Below are 9,717 nucleotides of genomic sequence, written 5' to 3' on the forward strand. Positions count from 1 at the left end.
TCCGTTTGTTGCATTTTTTTTTTTTTTTTTTTTTTGCATAGTAAAAATGAGAAAGTGTTAAAAACAACTTAATCAGAGTTTCACTGGCAGAAAAATAATTATTTTGCCATGATTGCACAACAAAAATAACTCATGGCATCTCCATACATCCACCACGGCATGTACATACTTGTCCCCGGCAGATAGTCCCGCCATGCTATGGATGTGTGTACATGCCACCCGTCAGGAATGGGTTAAAAGGAACCATTCATTTGATGCAACCGAGATGGCACCACACACACTTGCCATGTCCTCAGTGAATTTGATTATCACTTGTATTTATACATAGATGGCTCAAGAAATGCTTAGTCTGACTTACCTCACCCTTTCTCTTGATTCTTAGAAACATTTCATCTTATTTAACATTGCTATTAGTATTGTTAATAACAGTGCATAATGTTCTTGTCAATAATAATAATAATAACAACAATAACATGGGGGGGGGGGGGTCAAGAAAATCAGGTGAGAGCATGTAGACGACTACTTAACTCTTTAGTGGCTGAGCACTTGTGAAGTCATTTGTGTAGATGTGTTTCATGAACTCATACTATAGTGAACAATTTTTCTGGTGACATTGGGTTAAAATATAGAAATTGAAATTATATGAATAACTCAATTCATGGCAGCTGATAAGAGAGGAATGTCTTACCGAGTTGTTTCAAGACGAGGGTCGAAACTTTTAGCTCTTTTAACTCCTTTTCGAGACCCTCTCTTGCTGCTTTTAATTCTGCCTCCAGCTCCATTCTTTTGGTCTCGGCATCTTTTTTTTTCTTTTTGTAACTTTCCAAAATCTGATCTAACTTGTTTGTCTCTTGTTCACAATCTTTCACATTTTTCTGTTATAAAAAAATAAAAATAAATTAAATAAATTGATAAAATAATTACTAAATAAATAAATACATTATACTAACAGTAATATATTATATATAATCTTTCTTTCAACATGGCACAGTTTTCAAACAAGATTCTGTATCATTAAAGAATTCTATATTTCACCTTAATATTTTCTGCTTCTTGTAGAAATTTACTGTGCTCTTGTCTCAGCATATCATATTTAGAGGAGGCCTCTTGATATTTCTCTTTACTTTGATTGACTAAAGTTCGAACTTTTCGGCCTGTGAAAATGAAGCAAAAAAATTAACATGATCTCATTTTCTACAATATACAAGAAACTCATTTCTACTAATTGTATAACTGTATACACAAGGAAAAAATCAGAAAATATACACACCTGTCTCTTTTATTTATATTACTAAAAGTAAATTATGAAAGGTGACCTACATGAGCTTCAGCACTTTCTAGTAAAACCTCCTGTTGCCTAATGTCTTCTTCCAACTGAGATACATCAGGAGGAGCTGGTTCCTCTTGGTCCTGGAGCACTCTCACCTTGTCCGCGAAGCTCTGTAATCTTTGCCTGAGAAGGAGAAAGTGTACATAATTATTAGTGTCACATCTCTTAATCATTAAATCTATCTATCTATCTATATATATATAATATATATATAATATTATATAATATATATATATATATATATATATATATCATATATATATATATTATTACACACACACACACACACCACATATAATGTATTTATAAATAAATATATACATTTTATAAATGTGTGGTGTATATGTGTGTATGTGTATATATAAGTGGTGTGTGTGTGTGTGTGTGTGTGTGTGTGTGTGTGTGTGTGTGTGTGTGTGTGTGTGTGTGTGTGTGTGTGTGTGTGTGTGTGTGTGTGTGTGTGTGTGTGTGTGTGTGCTCACATACGTGTATAAAATGAACATATTATTCATTGCAAAATTCAAATCTTACATGAAGTCTCCGGATTTTCATTTTCTTGAGTTTTGTGAAGAAAAATTTCCTACTAATGCTAAGTTTTTGACAAAGTAATAAAAAAAATTACCTTATCTTTTGCATCTTTCTGTTTGACATGTGAATTTCATTCTGAATTTGTTTCACTTCAGCTTTCAATTTTTTTTGCCTTGCATGAATGCTTCTTTAATTCTTCCTGCGTACATTCAATTTCGGATTGAAGGTCACTGCAAGGATAACATCATAACTCATGTATAATTAGTATTACTGATGCCTTAAGAAGAATAAAGCATATGTATCATGACCATCTCTTTTATTCAAAACCATCTTCAAATACTAATCAATTTCATTCTATAATAAAGATATATTACCTGATTTTCTGTTCAACTGAGACCTGCAGATAACGAGCTGGTTGTTGACCTCTTCCTGAATAGATCCGGTAGTTTGGATCAGGGTAGTAAGTATCTCTATTGAGAGTGTAGGCAACTTTACAATTTCTTGGTACACTGAAAATAAAAATAAGTCAATAGTATTAACAGAGTTCATTTTCATATCACTTCATAGAATCTTTTAAAGAATAAAGCTAAACTTGCATAAAGATTCTTTCTAGGGAAGACTTTTCAACAAGTGAGGTTTCTTAAGTATCACAATGAAAAAATTCCATTTCATCAAACCTTATTAAAAAAGAAAACACCAGACTATTCACTTTTTTCAAACACACTTCCTTTCCCTTTCTCTTCCCCCTTATCAAAAGTGATCACAGGACTATATAGAAAAGAAAAAATCCTTACGTTCTCTGATCTTTTAGAAGTTGTCCAGCCTCTTGTGCTGTTGGAATGAGCAAGATGGATTCCACTTGCATTTGATCTATGAGTGTGTTTGCTACGACTGTATCACTCACATTCAACACTGACCACAGAGATGGGTATCTGTCTGACTGCACCTCAAACTGTGATACATCATGGATCTATGCAAAGAAGAAAGATTAATCTTTATCCCTGCATGGCAATAAACATAAGTATATATAGATGTACATGTGTGTCTGTGTGTGTGTGTGTAATATATATGATCTATGTTATACATATACATACATTTATATATGTATATGTATATATATATATGTATATATATGTGTATATATATAATATATATATATATTATATATTATATATATATATATATATATATATATATATTATATATATATATGAGTACTACTACTCGTGAAAACAGTTATATATATAAATAAATAAATAAATAACAACCCTCCCTGACCAGGACTCGAACCTAGGTCACTCCGGGTATGAAACCGAAGGCCAGTGCTAAACCAACCATGCCACACGACCCACTAAAAGGAGTGTGCAACTAGGATCTTACTAGCTCCATAGACATTACCTGTCAATGTGGCATTGCATTATTCCATCTGTCACAGTTATATATATATAATCTTATTAATATGCAAGCAAACATAATACTGAAAATACACTAACTCTTTCTCTAAATCTTGAAACAATGATGATAGGTTTTGGGGCTCCACGAAAGTTAACTCTGTTCAGAATCTGCTTTAGAACATGACAATCCTTCTGATTATTGACACAGAAGCTATTGATTCTGTTGATATAATTGCTTCTGCCACATGTCCCCACTGCTGATCACATAGTTTGATAAAGGCACCTGTAGAGAAATGAACTCTGATCAGTCATGGGTATGCATAAGACTTTTATGGTAACAGTCAAATATTTCATTCTGAATTAATCAATCTTAACAAAGCATAATGACAAATCAAAATTAAATCAAAGAAGCCTACCAAGTGGTCCAACAGGTTTGGCTGAGAACATCCCTTTTTTGTGTGCAATATCAATCTGCTTCAACACCTCCGGAACCCATGGTCCGTAAACAGTAAAAACGTTACTCTGCTGGCCACGGAGTTCTATCAGTTCCTTTTCTAATCTGGCTGAAAATGTATCAATAATCACATTAATCTAAGATAAAATAGCAACAGCATGACTAAAACTCTAAGATCTGCAGCATTTGTCATAAGTTCTAAGTCTTTATAAAGCTCAATACCAGTAGACCATTGAGCTACAATGTTGTTGTTCTTCTTCTGCTCTAGGTATACCCTTGAATATGCCTCAAATAGCTTTTCATTGAAATATTCATAAAGCAAAGTACGAATTTTAGGCTTAGTGGCAAAAATTCAACTTGGTCCTTTCTAACCATCATCAACATAAATTGCCACATCTTCCTTCAAAAAACGTGTAAAAATTCAGCTATTTTCCCATGGTTAAAAGGGGGAAGGACAAAAATAACATACATTATATATATATATATATATATATATATATATATATATATATATATATATACATATATATATCTATATATACATATATATACATATATATAAATATATATACATACATACATACATACATACATACATACATATCTATATATAATATATATATATATATATATATATATATATATATGTATATATGTATATATGTATATATGTATATATGTATATATGTATATATGTATTATTGTATAGTATGTATATTTATATATATATATATATAATATATATATATATATGGTCATGTGTAAACAGTGAAGCAGCTGGATCCATGGGGTTAACCAAAGAAAAGGAAGTACACACGCCATTTCTCTACCTGTGCTGCTAAATACCACAGGTAAAAATAGGAACAAGATCATCAAACTCATAATTAATTTTATGATTCAGAGATATATTTTAACAAAATTAGGGCACTATAATACTTACAACATTTGGTTTTGATGGCTGTCTCTTCCAAGAAGAACTGCTTCTGCTCAGCCTTCTTATGTTCCATTGTATTAATGATGTTGCTGTGATGGGTATCCTCTGTCTTTACAACTTGGTGTATTTCGTCCATTTCCTTTTTCAAGTTCTTTATTTTCTCCAACCTTGCTGCACGTTGAGATGCCCAGTTATTCTGTGCTCTGGTGGAATAAATATATTATAACTCACAAGAAAATATTTTGGGCTCTTATGCTTTTTAAATTTACAATTAAAATCTGCAATAAACTGTCTGAAGTGAATATAAAAAATTCTTAACCCCTCAGTTAGACCATCCACATTGGTGGTGGAATTTTGATGAAAATCCTGCACTACAGATGGTCACTGTAGTATTGTTTTGTGCAATGGCTTCACTAGTGCTTAGCCACCAAGTGGTCAAGTAGTTAGTTGTCTCACCTGATTTCACTTCTTTTTTTTCTTTCTTTCTTTTAACTAATGCTATCAATATTGATGCTGTTATTATCATAATAAACATCAGACTTATTTATAGCATACCTGACATTACTAACAGCAATATATATATATATATATATATATAATATATATATATATATATATATATATATATATATATATATATATATATATTATATATATATATAATTTTTTTTTTTTCTTTCTTTCTTTCTTTCTTTCTTTTTCTTTTCTTTTTTCCCCCCCCCCCCTTTTTATATAAATAAAAGAAACGGGTATACATGTGATACAAGCAGTACTATTAATTACCTCATTGGTGACTAAGCCATGTATGTAGACTTATAAATCAACCACACAGTGGAATGACATATGTATATAGCATCCATGTGTCATCAGGCTAACAGAAGTAGAGAGTATGAGGTAGTCATTCTGGTACTGTTTAGCAAGTTTTCTTCCAGCTACACCTCCCAAACCCACAAACATACACATACCCTTTGTCTCTCTAAGGCAATCATCCAAGTGGACTCTGATTTTTTTTCTTTTTGTGAATGGTTAAGTGGGTATAAAATAAGAACTCATAATTCCTGGCATATTCATTTTCCTCCAAACACCATAATTCCCCCACTCACTTGGTAGTCTCTAGTTTCCCTAAACCAATCACATGAGTGCCTCCTATCCTTGAACACAGTAGGTTTGAAATAAGAATAAGTAGTAAATTTTTATAGTTTTCTATTTACTTTACTAAAGGATAATAATAATGTGGCATGAAGAACTCCTTGAAACAATATCTTATACTTTGTACTGCTCCAACAATATTATACTTCATATTTTCTTTACCATGATTATTGTATCATAGTACAGTGACAATAGGGGCAGAGAGTGGGGATCTGTTGTTTCAACTTGCAATTCAGCTACACTTTCAATCTATATCACTCTTTTCTCTCCCTCCCTCTCAATCTCTTAATAATTTTCTCTTCTTCCCTCTCTTCTATACATGTAAGAATATTTTCATACTTTAACATCTGTAAAAAAGATGTATATATAAATATATATATAATATATAATATAAAATATATATATATTTTATATTTTATATATATATATATATATAATATATATATTATATAATATATTTATTATATGGATAAAAATATATAAAAAAACTGAGAAAGAAATTATATATATATATATATATATTTTATATATATATATATATATATATATATATATATTTTATATTAAAATATATTTATATAAAATAAAATGAAACCTGAAACGTTTCATTTCTATCTTTGATTTCTTACAATAAAATCCTTACACAGCTCACGTCCTGCACCCAAAAGCTTACATTTCAATTACATAATTTATTTCAGATGTATGCACTTACGCACTGTGATCCTTCTCTATGGCTTCCTTCAGCTCAGAGATTCCTTTCGGATGCTCTTGACCCTTTTTTTCGGCTGGGGGTGGCCTGCATTTGCTGGTCCTTCAACTTTGCCTTTGCTTTACCATCTGCTCATTGGCTGCCTTTGTGTCTTCGGTTTGGCTGGAGAGGGTGGTGTGTTTCGGTTGGCTAGTTCTTCCTGAAGCTCTCTGGGTCAAGAAAGTTTTTTTTTTTTCCCCCTTTCTCCAAAAGTGTAATACTAAATTTCAAAGTGTAAGAAGACAAAGATGCCAAAAAAAGGGAAAAAGAGAATAGACTTAAAAATGGGAAAATGAAGAAGGCAAAACAAGGGAAAGAAAGGAAGAAAAAGACTTAAAAAAAGGGAAAAGGGAGACAAAAATTGGGAAAAAAATAATATACATGAAGACAGAAAAATATAAAGAAAAGAAAGATGACCATATTCCATCAATGCATGATCCCTTACTTGTGCTGTTGCTTCTCCTGCTCAAAGTTAGTTCATAAGATTTTATCTTTTTCCTGCAATTTATTTCATAATGTTTCATGGGCCTCTACCTTCTGTGCTGCAGCAGCTTCTTCTTTTTCTGCATCATGTACCTTTAAAATAAATGTATATGACAAGTGGATTTACAATTATAAAAGACTACTTGGAGGTACCTTTTGTCAACTCTTATGTTGATATATCTATTTGGTAGTAAATATAATCCCAAACTAAAAAAATAAAACAGTGCCTTACACAGCCCACATAAATTTCATGCCTTAATCTTAAAGTTTTTTCCCGCTTTTAGTGAGTTCCTCGCTAAGGAAAAGACGAGAAGCTGTTCTTTATTCTTTTTTCAAAAAAAAAAGACCCTAAAAGGAAAGGAAATAGCCATACAATATTGCCTTCAATTTTTAATGGAAACAAGGCAATAGGGGCCAGAAAAAGGGAAAACAAGAGTGTATAAGTACATTTAAAGGGGACAGTTTGGATATCTGTATTTGGGAAATTTTAAAACATTCTTATTTTCTATTTTTATTTTGGACTGGAATAATAGCAAAATTTTAAATAGTATGCACACAAATTTATATATCCAATTTCCAACTCTTACATATAACTTTGTTGTTTTGTCACTTTAATTTCATAGCAGTTTTCCCCTTTCCCATTTAATTCTTGTGTTGAAATACTCCTTTAAACTTGTTTTTACCCCCTCCACCAGGGGGCACATACGTAAAAAAGCCATGGAGCCCAGACTATATTCCATGGGCATGGCATAATAACATGGGCACCAATCCTGTTTTCCTGGGGCAGTATGGTAAAGCGAGCACGCTATGGTGAAAACCAATCCCCAGCAGTGGGGTTTTTTGCTACTATGAAAACAACCCCGGGGAGAAGCTTTTGTATTGGAAAACCCCCCTGGCAGATTTTGGGTTTAAAAATCACCATAATGTACTATAAAATGTAATCAGAACTCAAAAATGCATTTCATGAGGAACAAAAACAGGACCAGCTTTCCCTTCAGTGAAAAATTGTATGAATCATTCACTTATTTTGTTTTTCTAACATTATAAAACTAATAAAATGTTTAAACCTTACCTCTTTCCTGCCTACAACAGTTGCTACAGAGAAATTAGTGCTTCTTGAGCTGGCCATAAACACCTTCATCTGTTGTAGTGAGTGGCCCCCAAGAAAAATTTGTAAAAATCATGAGGATCCTGGGAAAAAAATACAAAAATTGCAGTTGAAGTAAAAATTTAATTTCCTAAAGGGTATAAATACAAAAAAATTTCATTCAAGTCTAATAACAAAAGCAAAACAAAAATGTACAGCCCCCCAAAGAAATATTTAAGGAGTAGATGAAACCAAAATGACTGTTCAGAGTGTTTCCCCGAAGGTTGGTACTTCTGTTTTAAAGTAGAAAAATTTTGAGTTTATAAGTGTTTGAAAATTTTTTGGAGCTGATGGGGCAAGGGTCTTGTATAATGGCAATATAGCAAAGGAAACCCTCAGATATTCATAGATCATAAATGATTTTACACGGGTTAATCAAGAGCCGGAATATCAGAAAATTAGGTTTTTCAAAGCACTGTGTTCCATGGATCACTAACTGCTTTCAAACTATTAATCAAGGTTATAAGCAAAAAGAAGTTTACATTGAAGTGAGCATTTATGAGGTAATGTTTTTTTTTTTAGTTATTTTTTTTCATTATTTTTAGAAAACAGGCCCTAACGCTGCAAGGGTGCGGGGACCCCTTTAGTTTTGCTGGCAAATCTGGCAGGATTTGCATTAGCTGCAGCAAGCGGGGACTGTCAAAAAATGCTGGGCTTTTTGGGTGGTACCAGCGTGGGTCAGGGAATTTTGGGATTTTTGGGGCCCCAGCAGTTTTACGGGTATCCCTTTTTGTGGAAAAAATCCGGATGAGAGTTCTATTCCCATGGGGCTGGGGTCAGAACCATTTTCCCTACCAGGATAACAGCTCTGTCAGCGTGTCAGGGAGGTGTTTTTGGCAACCACCCGAGATTTGCTGGTCACATCCACCCAAACAGTCATATATTCATCCGTGAGAATGTTTAGGGAGAGACTTTCTAGGTTCCCCATTCCCCTTTTCCGAGCCAAAAACCAAAGGTAGGGGAGCGGGAATACATCCATGACAAGCAATAAAGTTCATTTATTTTATTTACATAGAGGCTCTACAAGTGATGGTCACCAGGAGTCTTATAGCCTCCCCTATATCACCTTTTCCCCTTTTCCTTGATTTTGGAAAGTTTTTTTTGTCTATTTTTTTGTTTTAAGTTACCAATTTTTAATAACAATTTGATGATCATAATATCGTAATAATAATAAAAAACAGATCAATATCAATAGTTTTAGAAAGAAAAACACTTTTTTCCACAATTTCAGGAAGGGGGAAAATCAGGAGCAGCATGGGGCCTTCTGATAGACTCCTTGGGGGTGAGAACATGTGCCACCTGAAAACAAAATTGACACAAAACTACCGGAGACGGTACATAAACAGTAGTCAATGGAAAGATGGAGCAACGCAATCTACAGATGGATCCCAGTTAAGCAGCATTTGTACACCCATACATGTAGATTTGCCGATTCCCCAAGTTGGGGTAGTAACCAAAAAAATTAAGAGTAAAAAAACCAAAAATTTTCCCTTCAGTTTGTTATCAGACATCATCATCACCATGGAATTTATTGGATTAAGTTACCGGAT

The 9,717-nt window shown here is 32.8% G+C and overlaps 1 pseudogene; it reads right to left on the reverse strand.

Moving 5' to 3' along the window:
- LOC119580569 overlaps positions 1-8,161 on the reverse strand; it is a 14,130-nt pseudogene extending 5,969 nt beyond the window's left edge.
- Positions 8,162-9,717: the final 1,556 nt, after the last annotated feature.

Source organism: Penaeus monodon, chromosome 14 (genome assembly GCF_015228065.2).
Source record: "Penaeus monodon isolate SGIC_2016 chromosome 14, NSTDA_Pmon_1, whole genome shotgun sequence".
Classification (NCBI taxonomy): domain Eukaryota; kingdom Metazoa; phylum Arthropoda; class Malacostraca; order Decapoda; family Penaeidae; genus Penaeus; species Penaeus monodon.